The sequence below is a fragment of the Megalobrama amblycephala genome, linkage group LG22 (genome assembly GCF_018812025.1).
Source record: "Megalobrama amblycephala isolate DHTTF-2021 linkage group LG22, ASM1881202v1, whole genome shotgun sequence".
Taxonomy (NCBI): domain Eukaryota; kingdom Metazoa; phylum Chordata; class Actinopteri; order Cypriniformes; family Xenocyprididae; genus Megalobrama; species Megalobrama amblycephala.
The window spans coordinates 11,887,240-11,910,154 of NC_063065.1; the positions used below are offsets into that span (position 1 = coordinate 11,887,240).

A 22,915-nucleotide genomic window follows, 5' to 3' on the forward strand; every position below is an offset into this window, starting at 1 on the left:
GCCAGAAGTCAACATAGAACTATTGAAAGAAAAAAGAGAATATTCAGATGAACAGAGTTTTGCATGGTATAGTGAAAGATATTTGTCTTCTTCATTTTATGGTTTTATCAATATTTACACAGATGGATCAAAAGATCAAAATGGTCATTGCGGTATAGGAATCTATATTCCTGAATTTAAAAAAGGTCTGAAGTATAGACTAAATAATTTCCTTTCAGTATATTCAATTGAAATGATTGGTATAATAACAGCATTAAGGTGGATAAAACCATTAAAATAATATGCTAATATGCTCAGATTCAATGGCTGTAATGCAGAGCTTAGAAAGTGGAGTTTCAGTCAGAGATGATCTAATAGTAGAGGTTAGAAATATACTATTAAATATTCAAAGCCTAGGAATAACAGTTCAGTTCTGTTGGGTTCTAGCACATAATGGAATTAGAGGTAATGAAAAGGCAGATGATTTAGCTAAAAAGGCACTAAAAAAATAAAGAAATAGAAATTAATGTTCCAATAGGGAAAGGAGAATTGAAAGGTAAAATAAAATTTGAAATAACAAAGAAATGGCAACAGGAATGGGAAGCAGAAACTAAGGCTAGGCAATATTACAATTTTCAGAAACAGGTTGGAGGAAAAAGAATTAATATGAAAAATAGGAAGGAAGAAATAGTATACTCAAGATTAAGAATGGGACATACAGGACTGAATGCAACACTGAAGCTGATAGGAAAAGGAAATGGTTTATGTACAGAATGCCAAACACAGAATGCCAAACACAGGAAGATGTAAAACATATTTTAATTAGATGTAGAAGGTACAGTGATCAGAGACAAAAGGTGTTTCTCAATGTCAAGGATACTTCCTTGGCAGGACTGGTCCTTCCAAGTCACTTCCTTCAGAGGCTAGGCAAGGCTCCTCTTTAGCATTCGGAGAACACGTAAATAGAACAGACTAGCAAGTGCACGTCATTGCGTCATTACGTCAGTGAAAAGGTAAAAGAAATGCCGGTGACGGCAACCAAGCTAACAATTGTTAAATGACGGTCCGGTTCAGTTAGCCATCAATAACGTAATTTGTATTTGTATAATTTATAATATCAGTACGGTAGTAATTTGTACTGGCATTTAAACGTTAAACTTTATTTATCTGACATATTTACTACAGTTATAACAAATGTTTGGTAACGTAAATATACTTACATTTGAAAGCTGTCACAGTTCCCTCGTCTCCAGGACTCCATTTCCCATGTTCCTTGTGTTTCCACACCTGCACTCACTTCCCTCGTCATCTCCCCATCATCACGGATCACCTGCACCTGTTCCTGATCATCATCACTCCCTATATAATGGACTCACTCCCTTCACTCCTTGTCTGTCCTAAATGTTATCTTATATGTGTTGGTTGTTCGTTTTGCTCCTGTATTCATTAAAGACCCATTAATTGTGGATTTCCGTTTACTTCTCGTCTCTGCAACCAGCAACCGTAACAGAAGGACAGACCCAACCGCTGGACTTCCACAATTACAAAGATGGGGATTTTCCTTGTTCCCTTACCCCCGAGGCCTCTCAAAGCGGAGGAGAGGCTTTGCCATTTGCGGCAGGGTGGCAGGCCGTTGGAGAGGTATGTGGAGGAGTTTTTGGAGGTTTCCAATTTGGTGAGCTGGACCGATGCCTGTATTAACGTTGTGTTTCTGATGGGACTGGACCGGGACGTAATTCGTTATGACGAACCAGCCTGTAATTTCTCCTTAGTCGATTCTCTAAATTTAATTCTCTCCTTAAATGGTTCTAACTTTGAAGTCAGTAAAATTCAAAGTAACCAGAGTCCCAGTCCAGCCCTATTAGCAACGTATCGGGCATCGCCAGCTCACCTTACCCCAAAACCCTGCACATACCGCTTCAACGGTCCTGCCCACTCCTGGCCGCCAGCCGCCGCCGAGCCCTCAGCTCCAGCCGCCGCCGAGCCTGCGGCTCCAGCCGCCGCCGAGCCAGCCGCTCCTACCTATCACGAACCAGCTCCTATTATGAACTTTGTTATGGAATTCTTCAGCCCAAGGACTGTTTTCCCTCCCTGCCTCCCTCTCCCACCTCCTCCCATTTGTGTCCGCACTGCACCTCTGCCTCAAGCCTCCTCACCCAGATCTCCACCTCGGCCCTCTGGTCGATTACCTTCACCCTGGCTCCAACCTCCCTCTGCTCCACCGTTGCCCATCAGTCCACCAGTCTCACCAGTCTCCATCCTGCCTCCGCTCACACCTTGGTCCCTGCCCTCCCCTCTGGACTGCACTCCTCCGTCTCCGCTCCGTCCCTCGGTTCCAGTTGGCCTCCTCACTCCCTCCGGTGTTCGCTTTGTTGTCTGTCGTCTGTCTTCAACTGCGGCCTTCTGGAGCTCCGGCTGCGCTTCGGTCGGCGGAGCCTCTGGTTCCACCATCTCCCGCCGGTCCTTCAGCGCTTCTAGGGCTCGACGGCATCAAGGCCTCGTTAAAGGCTCTGAACCCACCATGGCTGCCTTCGGCCCCTGAATCGCCATGGCTGCCCTCGGCTCCTGACCCGCCATGGTCGTCCACGGCACCGGACCCTTCGTGGCAGCCCGTTGCACCTGACCCTTCGTGGCTGCCCGCTGCACCTGACCCTTCGTGGCTGCCCGCTACACCTGACCCGCCGTGGCAGCCCGCTGCACCTGACCCGCCGTGGCAGCCCGCTGCACCTGACCCGCCATAGCTGCCCACCGCACCTGACCCGCCATGGCTCATGGACCTGCCCTGGAGACCTCCACTCCTACCCATGCCTCTCCCTGCACCGGCATGAGGTCTCCAGGGCGCCCACCCCCCCTCCCCGGTGTTACATCTACGGCAACTCGTCTCTGCAACCAGCAACCGTAACAAAAGCATATTGCCCGCTAACGTCCAATATTTTAAAAAAAATTTTTAAACAAGGATCACAAAGCTGCGTGCATATGATTGTGGGTGATTTTAGAGCGCAAAGAGCGCGAAGGCTACACATATGCATGCTTTCCTGTATATGGGATATTTTTCTAACGAAGGACTTGAAATTCCGAGGATCCTCAACATTGGAACAGTCCTTCGACGGATGTCGATGACGTAGCATCCTCGAAATTCTGGCTTCCGAGGATCCTTCCTTGACATTGAGAAACGCCTAAAGATGGAAAGAAATGGACGATAGCATTGAGGATATTCTTGGGGAACAAGGAATGCAAAGCGAAAGAATTAGAATTCTAATTAATAAGAAGAATTTAAAATTTTTTTTTTTTTTTTTTTGCCCCATTTTGATTGAATAACCAAAGGTTACTGCAACACTCTACACACTCCTGTACAGTAGGTAGGGGTATGCAACACATAAACGATGCAATCTGACAAGAAACTAAAAGAAGAAGAAGAAGATCCGTTTATCTGAGATCGATCGCTCATGTCAAGCTCTCTCTCACGGTATCGCGAGAGTTCCTCCATGCGGGCGAACGCTATCAGATGAGATCGCAAGAGTTGGCTCATACGAGTAAACGCCGTCATATGGAAAACATCACTCATTATGTCGTGATCTTTCTCCGTCTGTTCTCAGGTAACGGACCACTAAAGTTAGTATAAATCATTTAGAAAACGAGTTTAAATGTTTATGACGTGTATGTTTTATTTGAAAGTTTAAAAGTTTATTTTGAGTGTGATAGTGCGTGATTATGCGCGGAGCACATGGTAGTTGGCCCTGACGCATGGTTGCGTAATGTTAATATGGTTTTCGCCATGTGGAAAAGCTTAAAGGCTTTTATATAGTTTGTATTACGTTTCATACTGTTTATTGTCGTAACTGTTTACGAGTTATGTAAGAATATACGCATATTCATGTTTATATTGGTGAAAAGAACGAGAAATGCTTTGAGGACTTTGTGCATATGGTTACAAGTTAATGTGTGTGTGTGTGTGTGTGTGTGTGTATGTAATATATATATATATATATATATATATATATATATATATATATATATATATATATATATATATATATATATATATATATATATATATATATATATATATATATATATATATAATATAATTTTACATCATCATATGGAAAACATCACTCATTATGTGTCGTGATCTTTCTCGGTCTATTCTCAGGCGTAACACACACAGACAGCAGTGAGTAATGAACACACACCATGAACACACCCGAAGCAGTATGCAGCCATTTGTGCAATATTCTTTTGTAACATACCTTCTTGTTTACTGAACTTTTGCATAAAATCACTATGTATTCGGCCATTTTAGTAACTTAACTTCTCGCTCCATTAGTCATCAGTACACTTTGAAAACCGCTGCCACCAGATCAGTCCAGTTCACGAACGATTAGTTCCATTGTACGAACTGGTTCTTTGAAAAAAAATCAACTTAAAAGCTTTTGCTCATAAATATGATACTAATAGGCATATTAATTATTTTAAATATTAGAAACATTTACCGAATATGCTATAATGGCTTTAGTGTTTTTAATACCCGCATTAATCCACTTTTAATGTAAAAAAAAAAAAAAAAGAAATAAAGAATAAAAATGCTCTCTTTTAACCTGCTTATTTGTTTGAACTGGAATACACAAAATAAGTCAAATGGTATTGCAGCCAAAACTTAAACCTCATAATAACTATCATAGTCCAGATACACAGTCATCTTTTTTTTTTTTATAGCATGCCCACAATCACTTTGTGAATCATTCCTTTTGGCATAACCATGTAATGTTTAGAGCTGAAACCAATGAGTCATAAATTCTGCAGAACAATTTCCTCCTTTCAACAGACGTCATTTTGTACCACCGAATTTCAAACTCATAGAGATAACTTGATAAATATTTGCTTATTTTGGCAAAATGCCAAAATATCTCCTAAAACCAAATAAATCTTAAATACAGATACATGACATAAGTTATTAGTCTTGTTAGAAGTACATTGTGTAAAACAATATGGTACTGCAAGCCGCTCTCATGGCAGAGGTTACAGGAATTGATTTGGATTCTTCTTTATCTGTCTCTTCTTTTTAACACTTGTCTGGGCAGGAAAGTTGCAGATTTGGCTGACAGAATTACATGCATTTCTTTCACTTTTGTGTCTGTTTGGCTGGGAATTTGAGCTGGTGGAATTTGTATATCCCTCAGAGAGGCAGTGGAGGGTATTCATCATCATTCATCTGTATACGAAAGCTTCCCTTGCACAATATTTAAATATTTGCGTTTGGAACCACTAAGATTTTTAATGTTTTTAAAAGAAGTTTCGTCTGCTCACCAAAGCTACATTTATTTAATTAAAAATACAGTAAAAACAGTAATATTGTGAAATATTATTACAATTTAAAATAACTGTTTTCTATTTGAATATATTTGACAAAGTAATTTATTCCTGTGATGGCAAAGCTGAATTTTCAGCATCATTACTCCAGTCTTCAATGTCACATGATCCTTCAGAAATCATTCTAATATGCTGATCTGCTGCTCAAGAAACATTTAATGTGTACAATTGTACAAAATATTTGTGTACAATATTTTTTTCAGGATTCTTTGATGAATAGAAAGTTCAAAAGAACAGTGTTTATCTGAAATCTAATCTTTTGTAACATTATAAATGTCTTTACTGCCACTTTTGATTGATTTAATGCATCCTTGCTGAATAAAAGTATTCATTTCTTTAATTTCTTTTCAAAAAAATAAAAATAAAAATTCTTACTGACCCCAAACTTTTGAACGGTAGTGTATAATGCTACAGAAGCTTTGTATTTCAGATAAATGCTGTTCTTTTGAACTTTCTATTCATCAAGGAATCCTTAAAAAAAAAGTACACAACTGTTTTCAACATTGAACATAATCATAAATGTTTATTGAGCAGCAAATCAGCATATTAGAATGATTTCTGAAGGATCATGTGACACTGAAGACTGGAGTAACGATGCAGAAAATTCAGCTTTGCATCACAGGAATAAATTACTTTGTCAAATATATTTAAATAGTACACAGTTATTTTAAATTGTAATAATATTTCACAATATTACTGTGTTTTACTGTATTTTTAATTAAATAAATGTAGCCTTGGTGAGCAGACGAAACTTCTTTTAAAAACATTAAAAATCTTAGTGGTTCCAAACTTTTGGACTGTACTGTAGTAACAACAATGTTGTCTCATTGCAACAGAAAATGTACTGACCTGGTGTTTAGGATGTTCAGCTTTGTATATGATCAAATCTGGTTATTCTGCATCCCCTGCTGATCAACTTACAAGTGAATTCTTGTTATACAAACAAATGACAGATTAGTGCTTTTGAAACTCACCCAGTGGAAGAACCATGGAGCCACCATGCCTTGCACATTTAGCCAGACACTAACTGTGCATTCTAGCCTCAATCTGTACTTCAGAATGTGTTAAGCACATCAGCCTTTATCTGTAGTCTTTGATGTATTAGACTGACTGACGAGAACATTGAGAAGTTCTTTGCTAAGAACCCGAAAAAGTCCAAAAAGAGAGTCCAAGAGAGAATATGACAGAAAAACAGGGGGGAACATGTTCAGGTCTTCACATTTCTGTGGCCTGCTGCACAAAGCCGGTTTCAGTTGCTACCCAGGTAAGTTTGAGATTAGTTTGAGCAAACTCTGGTTTGGTCCAGTTTGGGTTTGACGCAATACAAATGCTTTGGTGGAATCCGGCTTTTTTTGTAGATGATCTGCTTGTGCACAAGGTTAAATCTCAGAAATTCAGTTTTTCCGCTTACAAATGCCGCCATGTAAATAGCGAATTCGCCGAGCGTAACTGGCTTTTAAAAGGAATTGGATTGGTTTATTACATGTTATGCCCAAAGCACACCCATTACTCATTAGGAGAATGGGGACAACCCTTTTAGACCATGCACTGGGCACACCAACCATTTTTCCCATCGTTAAACTAGCAAAAGTGGATTTGGACATGCCCTAATGCACATGTGCTTGAATCGTTAAAATAGGGCCCAAAATTGTTTATTTTTTTATATTATATGAATTATAATTATATATAATTCATATAATATATTCATATAATTATTATATAAATTGACAATATTAAACTTTGCTTTTAAATTAATATAAATGTAATGCGTGCATTAATATATAAAGCTTTTAAACAAATTAAGCTTCACTTTATTCCTGCCTTGTAAATGTTAATTCCATGATATTTTTCACAATGATCTCTTAATCTTCAGAAGAGTCGTGAATTGCACCTGCTCTCTCGCATAAGTTAAAAGCATGGATGCTCTCCATGTTCCATGTGATTGGCAAACTCTGGATCAAACCAGAGTTGACAGAGAACGTTTATACCAAGAATTGTGACCAGGTTGGATTTATATGGATTTGTCAAATCTAAACCTACTCTGAAACTCAGTTTGTTCAACTACCTTCATGCAACAGGCTTCTGTGGATCTTTTATATTGTGAACCAATGGTTGTTTAAACAAACAAACACAGCAAACAAAACTCAGCAGCTGCAACTATTTTATTTTTGTTAAAACCTGTAGCATAGCAGCTGTGACAAATCTATTTTTTATTGTATCAGTTTTTATTCATTTAAACGGTTCACATTTCCACTCAGTCTGAGCAGACAGCACAAACTGAGCTTTTTGTTTATTACTAAAACATTTTCATCTATTATTTGTTAACTTTTCCTGCTTTTTTATGTTTTTACTGTAGTATCGTTTAAGTACAACACTGGAATGAGACAATTAGGGTCAATTAAGGTTGATTGGGACATTTTTTCCAATTCATCTCAATAGCAAAAAGTGTCCCAATCACTGTAAATTCAACCTATATAAATATGTATAATTTTGTATAATGATGTAAAATAGAGTGACGGAACATGTACGCTTCAGAAAAGTATAATGACTACACCCTAAATAGATGCACTGATCTGTAAACCACAAGATACAGTTAAAACATACCGCTGCCAGATAGATTATGTATGCGAAAGGAATGAGTATGTGTGAATCACAGTTCATGAAGGGTGTGGAGACATTCCCTTCTTGACTAGAGAGTAAGATTTTAATGTATTAGAGAAGAGTGACAGTCGGAGACAGTCGGACACTTGATGTTCATGCTCCCTTGTAAATGTTTCCATTAGAAGACAGAAGTGTTTTCCATTTCAATGTTTATACAACTTGTCTTGATATATAGATGTATTTAAATTGATCCAACAATATGTAATCTGGATTACGTAATCAGATTCCAAAATTTATATACTTAGATTACATTTTTTACTTTTTCAAATTTACTTCCTAAAACAGCCTATTGCCTTGCAATGAACAGGATAATCCATATCAGGCAATAACAAGAACTAAAACAAATGCTCAAGATACATCTGAGTAGGACAACACCAGGCAAAGAACATGAGAAATGCTGGGGTGTATGTACACAAGGGGTGACGCAAACAAGAAACGCATGGGAACAATCAGAAAACTAATAAACAAGAAAAACTACAAAGGTCTACAAAACATGGCACTGGGACAGGATAACAAAAGTCCACAAGACAGGCATCAAGCTTGAATACACTATTCACAGACACCTTAAATTTCTCCAAGCTGATTGTTCACTAAAACCCCCCACAGTCATCATGTTTTCAGGCCATTTCAAGATTTGATTTTGACGTGACATAAAGCGGTGATATCTAAGTGGCTGAGTTACTTTTTAAATTGGTCTTCCCATAAACACCATTGTCTTCATTTAAAGCGCACAAAATCAAGAGGCGGGATTTATCGCACCAATCATAACCAATCATAGTGCGATGGAGACATTGCTTCTTCTCACGACACTTTCCCCCATTCACTCTCAATTATCCCCGATCAAACTTACTGCACACTTTAGGGGGTCTGTTTAAAGGTGCCATCAAACTTTTTTTTTACAAGATGTAATATAAGTCTAAAGGCCTGTTCACACCGGGACGAATATCGCGCGCGATTTTCGCCGACGTTTTACGCCTCGTGACTAAACAACGGGCGCCAATGTGAGTGTGCACACCGACGGCTCGTTTTTTTTGGTTTGACGCGCCGCGTTAAAAACTGGCCGACCAATGAGATTTGTGCTTTTGTTCATGTGCCTTGAGCTGCTGAAGTTACAGTAAAACACGACTTGGTGGCGCTCAAGCACAAAACAGTCTTGCCGAGCACACAAGACGACGAAGAGAAAGTAAGTAGACGAGGAAGTGTCACTACTCGATCCCAGTGCCCAAGGAAGTCGACCGGAAGTTGAAGTCGGCCGCGTGCCGCCATCTTGTAGCAGAACTTCACTTGCGTTAGCATCCCATTGACTCCCATTCATTTTGGCGTCACTTTGACAGCGAATAACTTTACATCTGAGGCGTTTAAAGACTCCATTTGTCCATTATTTATTTCTAAAGATACACGACAATGTATAAAGGGCTCCATTACCTTCTATGTTACATTATGGCCACGTAGAAACAGTTTTTGTAAAAATAGGCTAACGATTGCGTCATAACCACTCGACTCTCTGTCGCACAGTAGAGAAATTACCGTACAGACAGGAGGAGAAGCTCGCAGGCAATAGTATGCATTAACTTAATATGGTGTACTGGCATTACATTTTAAAATACTATACAAAATAATTAATCAGAATACTTACTCCTGCTCACTCACGCCAAAGAACTCCCCGCTCAAGCTCGCCGTCTCTGCAAGATTAACGATGGCAGTTTGCACGCACAGCTACTAGAAGATTTACATCTGTCAGACAGGTTGCTGACGTCATCAAGCTTAGTTTGAGTCTGCGCGTCAGAAACGGAAGTGCTAAAAATCGCTAAAAATGGGCTTCACTTCTCTCAATTGAGTTCCAATGGGGTCGCTGTGTCCATTTCTTTTACTGTCTATGCTCGATCCATACCAGAAACACGATTTGTTCTGCGCATGCGCGAATTTACTGCCACTTCCTGTCACCGCTAGCGTTTTTACGACAACGACGTCACTGTCACGATTTGTACTGTGTGTGTGCGCATATGATCGATAGAGACGTGCTGGAGAGTGACGTATGATAGCAATATGGATTCTTTTGCGTTTTATGTACATATTAAAGAATTTCTCTTAAAAGGAGAAATTCCTGACAATCTCACAGAGCGTCGGAAGGTGAAACGGGCATCTACGAATTTTACTATCAAAGGAAAGTATGGCCTAATTTCATAGACACGGCTTGGATTAAGCCAGGATAAGGCCAAAACTCAATTATGGCATTTAAGTAGCTTTTATAAACGTGCCTTAAATAAATAAATAAATAAATAAAAATTGCTGGTGTGCATTTTAAGACAAAACAATGGCAGTCATTGTTGAGAGATCAACAATTGTTGAGGCTGTGATCCGTGGCTAACGGCTAATGCTACACTGTTGGAGAGATTTATAAAGAATGAAGTTGTTTATGAATTATACAGACTGCAAGTGTTTAAAAATGAAAATAATGATGGCTCTTGTCTCCGTGAATACAATAAGAAACAATGGTAACTTTAACCACATTTAACAATACATTAGCAACATGCTAACAAAACATTTAGAAAGACAGTTTACAAATATCACTAAAAATATCATGTTATCATGGATCATGTCAGTTATTATCACTCCATCTGCCCTTTTTTGCTATTGTTCTTGCTTGCTTACCTAGTCTGATGATTCAGCTGTGCACATCCAGACGTCCTGCCCTTGTCTAATGCTTTGAACATGGGCTGGCATATGCAAATATTGAGGGCGTACACCCCGACTGTTACGTAACAGTCGGTGTTATGTTGAGATTCGCCTGTTTTTCGGAGGTCTTTTAAACAAATGAGATTTATATAAGGAGGAAACAACAGTGTTTGAGACTCACTGTATGTCATTTCCATGTACTAAACTCTTGTTATTTAACTATGCCAATATAAATTCAATTTTTAATTTTTAAACCTTTAAAGTCATCACACTCAGGGGAGGCAAGCCTTCTGCTGTAACTTTACCTGTAGGTGTCACTGTTGGACAGTGTTTGGACTCAAAAACAACCCATAAATAATATGCGCTTGTACAAATAGTTATACAATCTGTTCTATCAAAGTCCCTTTAACAAAAGTCCTTTCACTCAGCGGCCATCTTTGAAACGCCACTTTGGCATGCAGGTGGAGCTCCTATCTCTTTGAATGGGGAAACATAAAATTCTCCAAAGCTGTTTGCCAAGCTTTCGATTAAATTTTTATATTTGAAATCACCAATGAAATCTGACAACAACCGTCTCATAAATTTTGTTTCTAATCATTGTTTCTAATTTTGAATCATGACAAAAAAATGGTATCTTTCAGGCTGGATCAAGCTAATGCGCATGCACAGTCCTAAGTGCGTGTCTCTGTAGGAGGAACCTTCCTAAGCCAACCACATTCTGAAGGGATCAGGAAGAGATTACACAAGATAAATAAATGTTGACACAGTTCACCTGGATAATTCAGTGATTTAAAAACCTTCAAAAATGTGACCAAACAACTAAAGGGATCGCTGACTGCAGGATATACTGTAGAATGGTGCGAAGAGGAAGAAGACACTAGAAAGTTATTAGAAACTCTTTTAGGAACCCTTCCACACTAGCCTGACGTGGTCATACTCAATTCTAGTCAGAATATGAGTCTGATACTGCTCCATTGGGCTTTGATTATGGGGGCGTATTTAAACCGATCCAGGAAAGACCTCAATTGGATAGACCTACAACCAATCAGAGCTACAGAGTAAGTGACGTATGTTGAGCGACGCATAGTTGTCAACAGAACTCTTCTTAGCGACCATCGGGGCCAGCTGATAAATCAAACTTTTGCCGAATTCCGTAGGAAGGACGGCAAAGACATCTTTCCCATCATCAAATGCCTTGATCGCGGTCCTCTGTTCCTCTTTTAAAATTAATGCGCTGTCGATATCTTCTATAACGGACGCGATGGCGGAATCTACACATCTCAGTTCTTCAACAACAGCCATCATTGTTGTAAACTAATTGACCTTTCGCAAAGACTCGCCCCCCTTAGTTACTGTTGCTTTGTCCGACAAGCCGTGGCGCTGTCACGCCACACAGAGTGGAAAATACATCGCGGAGCAAAGAGGAAACTGACAACACATCGACAGACGAGACAGAGCAGGTTACTTATGATATTAAACAAAGTCCCAGCTTTCAAACTGTGTAGTTATTAAAAAAATTCAAACAATAAAAAACGTTTTGTGGCTCTTTAATGTGTTGTGACCATGATCGTGACAGATTGCTGTAGCGCCTCAGCTCAAGAGGCTCGTTAACCGATCATCTCTTTCTACTAGTCCATTTATAGCATCAAATAAACATGAATGAACATGAGAATGAATGTTGTTTCAAACGCGGAAAGACGTCAATATGCACAATTTTTCAAGTTTAACTCCACCGATGTTAATCTTCTAACTCCTGACTGCTTTGTCGGACAAAATGGCAGATGCTGCGTTCTGATTGGTTAGATCGCTTGTCAATCAAACTCCCCAAGCGCTCTTTGATGACGTGGGTGGTTACGTAACCGCAGATAGCCTGTCCATCATCGATTAAAGCCCGCCCTGGCAATTTGATTGGCTCGGCCTTCTGGGAGCCGAGCATAATTACTCCACAATGGATCGAGTCCAGACCGAACTTCCCGTCCAAAAAATGTTGTGGGCGGGGTTGGGGCTGGCACCCAGGCTACTTCCACACAGTATCAAATCAATATTGAAAACCCAAAAATGTGTTAATGAGTAACGGCGACATCTCAACACTAGTCAGTGAAAACGGGTTGTAAAGTAATATAAGGTGAGCCCAAGTATGCTAGAGTCATGTGGTATTTACATATTACACTTAAGGCTTGCATGCCTTTCAGAGACAATTATGTGAATTTCTTTTTGGGAGTGTTGATGCCAAAACAACACTATGACTTACCCCTCAGGTACTTCAGGAAGTGTCAAACCTTGCATAGTTAGCAAGGTGGAATTTGTAAACAGGATAAATCTCTACAGCTTATTTTCAACACCACCTTTCCTGTCCTTCTTGCTGTTTTGTCTACTTTGATTTAGAAATGCCACAGATGTAAAATTTATATATTGTTTCAAGGTCAATTGTTCAATCATTTGTTTATGCACTGCAGAAACTCACACAAACCCTTATTTTTGTACTCTACTAGATGCTAAAGTCCCATTGACGTGGATGGGTACACAGACTGACTGTCTTTCTTACATCCTGTCACCTTTAGGCTCCTGTCTGGCTTCACTGCACTCGTGCAAAAAGTATTTTACAAACCACTGGGCCAAACAGGATTAATGTAAGTTCAAGTTTAATTACACTTGTTTGCAGTTTTCACTGGCTCACTGTTGGCACTTTTGCTAACCTTGACTGGAAGTCTTAAATTTGCACATTTATGTAACATTTGGTTTGGTTGCCAAGTACAAAATGAAGTAAACCTCTGTGCTTATGTAACTTAACCAAATATTACATTAAAAACATTTTAATGCTTGAACTTGTTGGTACCTCAAATGCTAGTTCACATAAATTACTTTTGGAAAGTGTCCTGTGATGTTTAATTTTATACAGTTTTTTTTTTTTTCAATTGCTAACATACATTTGTCCTATCTGTAGTCACATTTTCAAAATTCTAAACACACTTCTCAGAACATCTGTCTGTTGCGACCATACCATTAACACAATTCATGTTGTTTTCACACAAAACACGTTTCTAAATGCTTACATTTTCTTTTCATATAAGCTTACCCCATACCAAAATCATGGCTCTTTTTCATCTAATTTGCAAATGCTTAAACATCAAGTCAGAAATGAAGACCTAATGTTCCAATGTTTAAATATAGGATAAAACCTCTACTTTTGCAACAACAGCAGTACTGGGAAAAATATAAAACAAATACTGAAACAATTGATAAGCATTTTAAATTAGCAGATTTAACTTCTGACCAAAAACACATTCAACAAGCTTCCCAACAGTGAAATGGAAACAGACATTTTTTTTTAACAGGAGAATTGGGGATATGAGAAAACTGTAATATTCTTTCGTGCCATTTAAATTCCATATGTTTAAAAAGGGTTAAATGTAAGTAGGCCTATGTAATTATGTTACACACTAATATATGCATTTTGGGAGTCAGTTGTTAGCAGAATATTTTCTGCTGTTTTTTCCTCATAAAAGTGTGAATGTCTCCCAATCTGTGGGAAAGTATTTTTCCCATTCAAAAGAAATGTCAAAAAGAAATCCATGAGAAGATAGCTTTATAGAATTAAATAAATTCTAGAAAGCGTTTGCTGTGATGTATTAAACCAACTGAGAATTGTAATTTTAGGGTGTAATTTATCATACTTATAAAACATTATAATAATTGCACATAACATTTCAGCTGTGTCAGAGTAAACATGGAAGCTTTTTTTCACTAAAAATAAGATACGAGTTCTCACAGTAGCCTTGACGGCCGTGTAAACAATTACATGGAGACTGACCTGCAATCTTTGCTAGCTTTGTTGTCATTTTTAGCAGCTATTTTGCAGTTAAGCTCCCCATATTTTAAATACTGCAGCTTACCCACAAGCACAAGAGCTAAGTTTACACTTGTACGCACATGCTCAGTGTGCATGAACGGTCATGTTACTTGCGTTTTCGGCCGTGTAGTGTAGACGGAGATCGTTTCTGAAATCTGTGGAAAAACGCCAGTATAGACGAGGATTGTTCTCATTTTAAAACGCCATTTTAAAACAAAAACGCGCTAGTATAAACGGGGCCTGAAATGCAACCCGGCGTTTTCAAGTTCGTAGTGTAAACTACAGGCGTAACCGTAGCAAAATGTATGCGTTTTAAAACGAAAACGCACTGATTTCATTTTGTGTTTCTAAGTATGTTTTCATTTCTGTGTCTTGTTTAATTCTTCATTATCCCTGTTTCTTTATAATTCTCAGTTTCCTCAGTTTATTGTTCTGACTTGATGTCTATGATGCTTTTTCTTTGGAACACCTCAGGCTGTTGGATTATCATCTTGTTTTTTTTTTCTGTCAGGCAATAAGAAAGGTGAAGTAGGTCAATATTTCAGATGAGAAAGTAAGACTTTTTCACAGTACTGTACTGTAGGGGGTTGGGCAAAGTAATGTGAACGCCTGGGAAGTATGATATTGGATACATGAATCTCTCTAAATTATCATCAACATGATAAAAATAGTTGAAAACCTGTTGTATAATCATGATTATGATCATGCATTACCAATTATAATTCCCTATTAACATATTGCCATACTGGTATTCTTCGGGTGCACTCCCATATTCAATATGCAGATATCTCCTTGCACTGTACAAAATCTACAACAACTCGTTATCTTTTATTATATTACAGTTTTTTTCAGTTGCTAACAAGCATTTACCAATACTTAAAGTACTTTTTCTAAACTCTTAACACAGCAACACACATACATCACACAATTAGCCAAATAGTTCATTTTCTGCCCAAAACCATATTTTGGTAAATATACACAAACTCTACATTTCAAAATGCTAAAAACCTTTTTTCAACACATACTAACTATATCAAAACACAGCAAACCTGAACATATATGTTCATATATAACATGAACATATAATCAATCAAAGCGCAATGACTGTCAAAATGTTGATGGCATTATCAAAAAATGGCATCCGAAACTCTGGAATAGCCTTCCTGATAATGTTCGGGGCTCAGACTCACTCTAGATTAGATTAAAGATGCATCTCTTTAGCCAAGATTTCACATAATGCATCTTATATCAGATCAATTGCACATGACTATCTTTGCTTAATGTTATGAACAGCAGCTATGCTAATTATTCTCCATTTGCCTTTCTGTTTTACCTCGGGACACTCCTCCCGAGGTGACTAGAGAGGACGTCAGCTTCAGTTTGGATCCAGCCTCTTAAGAAGACCTCAGATGACCAACACATATGAAGAGACGGCACCAACTCCTGCGAGGACTTTAGAAGACGCAATCATCTGGTTCAACATGCACATTCCCAAAATTCTATATATCCTAATTATTGTTAAGATGTAATTCATTTTTCCAGGATCTCATTGCTTCGATCTTCAGTTAAACTGCTAACAGTGATGGTAATTGCCTAAATTATTACATTATTTGCTTACTGCATTCTTTAAATTGACATGCATTCTCTGTAAAGCTGCTTTGAAACGATATGTATCGTGAAAAGCGCTATACAAATAAATGTGAATTGAATTGAATTGAATTGAAAATTGAATTGAATTATGAAAACTGCATTGCTTGTCATGCAGAAAATATGAAATCCATAGTTTTTAAAATTCAGTTTCCTTTTACTGCAGTAAAAGTATAATGCATGTAAGCCATTCTACATTTTGGTTGAGTGTTGAATGTGTATTCTTGGCAACAGAAATTAAACATTATTTTATAGAATGTGCAGTAGAAAAAGAGAAGTAGAAGAAAGTAACAGAATTGCTCAGGGCAGATACTGGTAAGTCCCCTATGCAGAACTTCAGTTGCCCCCTTGGTTGAAATCTCTTTATGGGGGTTTGTGGTGTTGATGTTGCCCCCATAGAGGGTGGGATGGTGTCCCCTTTGTAGATAGTGCCCTACGCAGACCACATATTTTATAAATATGGAACAGTGGTAGTGGAATCGTAGTAAAATCATTGTAGTATAAAGCTTTTACTGAAATGAAAACATGAAATTGCTGCCATTGATCAACAACTAATCCAACATACATGGTATTGGCTATTATGGAAGCTTTTTTTCCACCACAGAATAAAAAAACATAAAAAGTAATTGTGACTTTTTTTTATCAAAAATATTTTTTATTTTGCAATTGTGAGTTTAGAGCTCACAATTCTGACTTTTTTTCCCCTCAGAATTGTGAGATATAAACTAGGAATTGAGAGGAAAAAAGTCACAATTACCTTTTTTATTTTCTATTCATGGCAGAAATAAGCTTTCATAGGTTCTACATGTGTAAGGGGGAAAACCATAGAGATGCACAATCCAGCACGCATTACTCTCCCATACCTCTTCTTCTCCCTTGTCCTGATCCAACTTCTTCTCTCCTCCTTCATCTATTCTTCTCCCTTACCCAGACATTATTTTCTCTCTGCTCCTCTGTGGTGTTCTTCATACACACTGAACAAATCTGATTCAAAGAGTCCTATTTTACTGTGTGTAATGAAAATAAATTCAACAACTAGGCCTCCAGGTGAGATTGGAATCTGCTATTTCTAAATATTTAAGTGATCTGCTAATTAAAAATGCTTATCAATTGTTTCAGTTTTTGTTTTATATTTTACAGTACTGCTGTTGTTGCAAAAGTATAGGTTTTATCCTATATTTAAAGATTGGAACATTAGGTCTTCATTTCTGACTTGATGTTTAAGCATTTGCAAATAAGATGAGAAAGAGCCATGATTTTGGTATGGGGTAAGCTTATATAAAAAGAAAATGAAAGCATTTTAGAAACATGTTAATTGACTGCATTTTATGTGAAAACGACATGAATTGTGTTAATGGTATTATGGCCACAACAGACAGATGTTCTGCTAAATGTGTTTAGCGTTTTGAAAATGTGACTACAGATTGGACAAAAGTATGTTAGCAATTGAAAAAAAAACTGTAACAACATTGTTTCTGTGAAGGTGGAGAAATAGTTGGTCTGTGAATCATATTGTTTTGGAAGCAAGTACAGTCCTGTCTGATAAGTCATACAGGTACCCATGTAAAAGCAGACAGCTTGTGATGGATGTTTTTTAATTATGAAGCATTTTTATTTCCCACTTTTGAGGCTCACATTTGCATTTACATGAAACACTTCTCAGATGCTACCGTTTGTGCTCTGCTTTGCTTACATAGAACTTAATTTTAGGCTTATTAATTTGTACCTCATTAATACCTCACAGTTCATCCTTATGTTTTTAAAATGACTGTTCACTGGCTTACAGCTTCCTGAAATGTTTGAAACCATGGTATAAAACAAGTTTTGGCCCAGAAAATTACACAATTATAGATCACTGTTAAGAATGAAGCACTTTTCAAGGATTTCAAGTAGCCTACTTTGTATTTCACACAACCTTTTCCAGCATTTCAACGCTCAAAATTTTGAATATTATACCATTTAAATGTTATTTTTAATGTGATGATTAAAAACGTTTTTTGTTCATCGTTCAAAGATTGTCCCCGTTTGTAAATCTAAAAGTTTCACTATGTAGTAAAAGTAACATTTGGAGAAAAACAAACACTTATTTTAAATTTTAAAAAATAAAATTACCACCATAACCAGTAGATGGCGGCAGAGGAGGAATTATTGGCTCATTAGCCATTTCCACTTTTGCACGTTTTGCTTTTGAATTCAGTTTTAGAGATTGTCAAATCCCTATTATAACATTAAAAATCTATTTTTGTCTATTTTTTGTCACTTTGAAGTGTGAAGTAGGCTATATATTTGTAGGAAAGGTCACAAATTATCATGAAAAACGAAAACTTTTATTCAAATTGCGAATGAAATTACCAATTACACAGCGAGTGAAGCTTCCTTTAAAATCACTGAAGCTGTCATTCGTGACGTTCGATGCTGCAAATGTGTCTATTTACAACGTACTTTTGCAGCTTTGAGTATTGTAGCCAATCACAGCCATTTGTTGAAAATAATGACCAATCAGATGTTTAGGTTAATGTAGTGAGAATCCACTCATGTTATATTTGAAGTTGTTAAGCAAAATCAATGAGTTTATAAGACTGGTTTATTCTTTTTATAGGCCTATACTTTAGACATGTAGAACATTGTTTGTGCATCAAATGTGTGCTGTAGTTGCGAATCTTATCTGAGATATAGGCTAGCCTACTCAATATTGGTCAGTCATATCCGACATAAGGATCTGCGAATGAAACTGTGACCATAAACTCCATTAAGTAAATGAAAGGCAATAATGAGCAATACGTTCAATTAACTTTTTATTTGAATGTTTCAATATGCGTTGACACAAATGACTTTATTTGAATGTTTCATTGATATAACATGGCAGTGAGTTGAAAAGAAATGCATAGTGACATCATTGCATGATGACGCAGGAACCTATAAATCTTTTTGAACCGGTTCATTGAGCCGAACTGTCCGAAAAGAACCGGTTCGTGGAAATGAATCGGACTTTGCATCTCTACGGCTGCGTTCCACTCCAGTTTTAGGCACGCACTCGCAAACTTCCCTAAGCACTTCCCCTCAGGGGAATCCCTGCCGCCATTTTGAAGTGCGTTCCACTTCGTGAAGTGGATGAGGGAAGTTTATATGGACAGACCCTCGCTCCCTCGATTTTGACCAAGGGAGCGAGTCTACTTCATATGTAGCTACACTTCAGGCAGCTCCATTGTGCAACACGATTGTGACGTCACCTCATATCATGTTTAATTTACCCCACCATATATTTAAAACATTCTATCATATAGAATGCTGCATTAAACAATTTTGTAAGGGGAAAAAATTAAATAATAAATCAACTCCATAGCAGATTCCAAGTGATCAAGGGCTTAGCACGTTCCAGTTCAGCCCATCGCAAGGGTTCCGCCAGTAGTGGGCACTCATGCAACGTAAGCAATGACGTACTTCCGAGTCAACGAGACTGAGGGAAGTTAGCAAGGGAAGGTCATAAAAAACCGAACTGGAACGCAGCCCAAAAGGCGACACTTTGATACTTTTTGGGTAACAGCCACTAGACGGTGCTCCGGTAGCGCGGCCGCCATTATGGGGTGAAAATACTAACTGGACCGTAGAATCCTTCACATCTTACACACCCAAAATTGACGAATTTCACTGCCAAATCAGAAGCGCAATTGAACATTTTTTAAATTAAGTCACCAGTAAATCGTATGGCTCCTACAGTAACTGTTGTATTGTCATATATTTTATTTTACCAGTTGTGGAATCCAACCATTCAACCATCTGAGGTAACGTAGTTAGCCTACTTTGCCATTTTATGCAACTTTACACATTTATTAATAGTAAATTAATAATTAATAAATTTAAGATCATCATGTTTGCAGCGAACTATATATTTCAGACCTGTAACAGTAATAATATCTAGGCCTAGGTCTGAATTGAAATAGGCTATATTGTACATTTTAATGGATCACACTACAGACATAATGATCTTAAAATAGCTACATGATGCATTGCTGTTTTTCTGATGCATGTCAATTTTTCTGATGCATGTCCTTAATTTAATTTCATATGTTGGTAATAATTCAGTGTTTATAAGCCTTGTAGAGAATTTTAACCCAAACTGACTGGGTTTCTAGTGAGCAAAGGTTTTGTGAAAAAAGTGGAAGACTTAAACACTTAAAGTGTGTAAAATAAACTGTAAAAAGTATTTGATGATCACTAGTGATAGTATTTTATTCTGTTGTCATCATCCAGGTTGGATTTCAGCTGACGTTTTTTTTTTTTTTTTTTAAAAAAGCAGCTGATATTTCCTTAGAAACTAGTGGACTGACGACTTACTTTCACCCCAAAATGGCGGAAACGCAGGGCCGCTGCTGGGCGCCGGTGTTGCAATGGATCGTTCTATTGAGTGTCGCTTCTTGTTAGTGTATATTCTTTGTGAGGAGGCATGGGCGAGGATACACAGGTGTATCCTTTGAGGAAGTCTTTCTCGTCGAAAAACCTGACGCACGTATAAATTCTCCTTTAATTTAAATGCATGCTTTACTTTTGCAGTTTAAATAAACTTTACATGTCATATATTTCAACGGGGCAGCTTGCTTTATTAATAGCAGATCTTTATTAATAGCAGATCTCTCGAGCGCAGTTGATTACGCTTTGAAGTGACGCTAAAGGAAGTGAGGATATATCATTTCACTTGATTCATTTCCTCCGTTCTCCAGTCTTTTCCTTGCGTCCTTCCCCTGCATCCCGAAGAGGTGGAGCTAAGACGCGATGAAAGGAAACGAGGATGTACAAATAAGAATTGAGAAGCACCCATTGTCTGCAAGTCTACCTTGGTGGCTTGGTCGCCTACCTCATGTTTGTGGCTGGCTGCAAATGATCAGGCCTAATTGGTGGATAGTTAGCATTATTCAACACCTGTTAAAGACAACAACAGTCTGGTGCTGAGAAGCCAAAAATGAAAAGAAAAAAGAAAAATGAATCCCGTGCATCAATTTCAGGTATGTTCACAAACATGTGAAACATGTATTTTTGGCTATTTAAGTTAATAGGTGAGATTAATTAAACGTAGCCTATTTAACGCCGTTAATACATTGACCTCCACCAAAGCATCTGCCTCATTTGATGGATTACAAATGCAATTTGTCACAGCTTTTAATTTAATATATTTTAATGCGCTATGCATTGCGTTTTGAACCATGGTAAATAGTTTAATCGTCGCGCTTACTTATAAACTACGATTGTTTACCTTTTCATAGCAATTTAGCCTGTAATGTTTTTATTAGCATGCACATCTTGTGCAGTCGTCCATGATAAACGACAGGCTTTCACTTCGTGTAACGTTACACAGCAGAACAACCTTCATCAACCGGACATTGTTTTTAGGTCTTTTTGCTCTTTCTTTGTGGCTTGGTATAGTTTTAAACTGGGTTTGTTATCATTTATTAAATAGCCTATCACTGGCTGTAACAACTGAAATAAACCAGCATATTTTTAATTTATTCTAATACGCTTGTTTTTAAATTCCTGTTCATTTTGATACAGACTTTTATATATTTGATAGGCTATCCTAGCCTACACACTGCCATTCAAAAGTTTGGGATTAACGAGATTGTTTTTAGGGCTGCATTTATTTGATGGAAAACAGTAGCCTAATATTGTGAAATATTATTACAATTTAAAACCACTGTGTTCTATTGTTATATATTGTAAAATAAAAATGTAGGCCTAATTTATTCCTGTGATGCAAAGTTGAATTTTCAGCATCAGGCTACTTGTTTTCAGTGTCACATGATCCTTCAGAAATCATTAAAGGGTTATTTCACCCAAAAAAAATACATTTCTGTACTTGCCCTCATGCAATTCCACAACCGTAAGACCTTTGTTCATTTTCGGAACACAAATTGAGATATTATGATTAAATCTGAGAGTTTTTTTTTTTTTTATCAATTGAAAGCAATGAAATTACCACATTCAGTGTCTAGAATAGTAGAACAAACCTTGTTAAAATAGTCAGTGTGACTATATTTAAGCTTAATGTTATGAAGCAATGAGAATACTTTTTGTGCACAAAAACAAAACAAAAATAACGACTTTATTCAAAAAATGTCTCCCTTCTGTTACACGTTGCAGTGCTTCCAGTTTCTACGTCCAAACAGTGCACCAACTGCATAACAGACTGACAGTGAAAAGGAAAATTGTTAAATAAAGTCATAATTTTTTTTTATTTTTGCACACAAAAAGTATTCTCGTCGCTTCATAATATTAAGGTTGAACCACTATAGTCACATTGACAATGTTTTTACTACTTTTCTGGACCTTGAATGACGGTAATTACCAGTACCATCAATGGAGGATTTAAAAAACTCTTGGATTTCATCAAAATATCTTAATTTGTGTTCCAAAGATGAACAAAGGTCTTACGGGTTTGGAACAACATGAGGGTGAGTAGCCTAATTAATGTCAGAAATAAAATTTTTGGGTGAACTAACCCTTTAATATGCTGATTTGCTGCTCAAAAAAACATTTCTGATTATTATTAAAAAAGGTTTCGCTGCTTAAAGTGGAAACCCTGATACATGTGTCCGTTTTCAGGATTCACAGATGAACAATGTTTGAAGAACAGCATTTGAAATAGAGATCTTTTGTAACATAATAGAAATGTCTTTAATTTAATCCATACAATTTATTTAAAAATTGGCCTATAGTGTTTCCTTACTTTTGAATAGCATT

At 37.4% G+C, this 22,915-nt stretch overlaps 1 long non-coding RNA gene across 1 annotated transcript in view; it reads left to right on the forward strand.

The window, feature by feature from the left end:
* The window catches only part of LOC125258471, a 25,827-nt gene extending 10,353 nt beyond the window's left edge, over positions 1 to 15,474 (forward strand). Inside the window, exons 2-3 of the long non-coding RNA XR_007182629.1 lie at positions 13,248 to 13,316; positions 15,048 to 15,474. This is a non-coding gene — a long non-coding RNA (uncharacterized LOC125258471). The remainder of the gene's footprint in view (positions 1 to 13,247; positions 13,317 to 15,047) is intronic.
* The last annotated feature ends 7,441 nt before the right edge of the window (positions 15,475 to 22,915 follow it).